We start from the raw sequence: 2,661 nt of genomic DNA on the forward strand, positions 1-2,661 counted from the left end.
AGCCAGCTGAGGGACTGCACAACGGCCACCCTGCAGGAGAGCCTGAAGCTCCTTAATGGACCGAGGCTTCCAGCCAAATTCTTTGACATCGCCTGGTTGTCTCTGCATGGGAAGCTTTTTGTTAGAGGAAATTTAAAATTCCTGAGTCTTTCTGACCGTTTGTGCCCCTTAGGATGTCAACAAGAGGAGACTATGGAGCATTTTACCACCGAGTGCCAGGGAGGGAGGCAGATATGGCAGGAGGTGTCCCGCAGGCTTAGGATACCACGGCTACAGTCTCTCAGATACCCAGAGATCATCTATGGGGTAGCACCACATATAATGGACATTGACCGGGGGACCATGTACCTTATTATCACCACCATAAAGTATTATCACTGGCACAACAGGACCCGAGTCTCCATCCACAGCGAGACCTTCCAGCACATGACCGCAGTCACATTCATCATGTCTGAGCTCAGGTGGATTCGATCCATAGAGATTGGGAAAAGAGAAGGGAATAGGAAGTTATGGAGGAACATAAGTCTATACTGATGCATCATGTAATTCTGTTTATTTCTGATTTTTTTTTTTTTTTTCCCCTTAAACCAGTGATGGACATTTAAGTTATTATAAATGGAATTTTGATGTATGATTTCTTGTAAATTCTGATAAGAATGTAAAATGTATTTTGTTTGTTTTTTACTAATAAAAATTGCCCCCTATGTACAGGAATATAACTACTATAATACTGCCCCCTATGTACAAGAATATAACTACTATAATACTGCCCCCTATGTACAGGAATATAACTACTATAATACTGCCCCCTATGTACAAGAATATAACTACTATAATACTGCCCCCTATGTAAAGGAATATAACTACTATAATACTGCCCCCTATGTACAGGAATATAACTACTATAATACTGCCCCCTATGTACAAGAATATAACTACTATAATACTGCCCCCTATGTACAAGAATATAACTACTATAATACTGCCCCCTATATACAAGAATATAACTACTATAATACTGCCCCCTATGTACAGGAATATAACTACTATAATACTGCCCCCTATGTAAAGGAATATAACTACTATAATACTGCCCCCTATGTAAAGGAATATAACTACTATAATACTGCCCCCTATGTACAGGAATATAACTACTATAATACTGCCCCCTATGTACAAGAATATAACTACTATAATACTGCCCCCTATGTACAAGAATATAACTACTATAATACTGCCCCCTATATACAAGAATATAACTACTATAATACTGCCCCCTATGTACAAGAATATAACTACTATAATACTGCCCCCTATGTACAGGAATATAACTACTATAATACTGCCCCCTATGTACAGGAATATAACTACTATAATACTGCCCCCTATGTACAAGAATATAACTACTATAATACTGCCCTCTATGTACAAGAATATAACTACTATAATACTGCCCCCTATGTACAGGAATATAACTACTATAATACTGCCCCCTATGTACAAGAATATAACTACTATAATACTGCCCCCTATGTACAGGAATATAACTACTATAATACTGCCCCCTATGTACAGGAATATAACTACTGTAATACTGCCCTCTATGTACAGGAATATAACTACTATAATACTGCCCCCTATGTACAGGAATATAACTACTGTAATACTGCCCTCTATGTACAAGAATATAACTACTATAATACTGCCCCCTATGTACAGGAATATTACTACTATAATACTGCCCCCTATGTACAGGAATATTACTACTATAATACTGCCCCCTATGTACAAGAATATTACTACTATAATACTGCCCCCTATGTACAAGAATATTACTACTATAATACTGCCCCCTATGTACAAGAATATAACTACTATAATACTGCCCCCTATGTACAGGAATATTACTACTATAATACTGCCCCCTATGTACAAGAATATTACTACTATAATACTGCCCCCTATGTACAAGAATATTACTACTATAATACTGCCCCCTATGTACAAGAATATAACTACTATAATACTGCCCCCTATGTACAGGGATATAACTACTATAATACTGCCCCCTATGTACAGGAATATAACTGCTATAATACTGCCCCCTATGTACAGGAATATTACTACTATAATACTGCCCCCTATGTACAAGAATATTACTACTATAATACTGCCCCCTATGTACAAGAATATTACTACTATAATACTGCCCCCTATGTACAAGAATATAACTACTATAATACTGCCCCCTATGTACAGGGATATAACTACTATAATACTGCCCCCTATGTACAGGAATATAACTGCTATAATACTGCCCCCTATGTACAGGAATATAACTACTATAATACTGCCCCCTATGTACAGGAATATAACTACTATAATACTGCCCCCTATGTACAGGAATATAACTACTATAATACTGCCCCCTATGTACAAGAATATAACTACTATAATACTGCCCCCTATGTACAAGAATATAACTACTATAATACTGCCCCCTATGTACAAGAATATTACTACTATAATACTGCCCCCTATGTACAAGAATATTACTACTATAATACTGCCCCCTATGTACAAGAATATTACTACTATAATACTGCCCCCTATGTACAAGAATATTACTACTATAATACTGCCCCCTATGTACAAGAATAT

The sequence above is a fragment of the Engystomops pustulosus genome, chromosome 6, assembly GCF_040894005.1.
Source record: "Engystomops pustulosus chromosome 6, aEngPut4.maternal, whole genome shotgun sequence".
In the NCBI taxonomy this organism is placed as follows: Eukaryota; Metazoa; Chordata; class Amphibia; order Anura; family Leptodactylidae; genus Engystomops; species Engystomops pustulosus.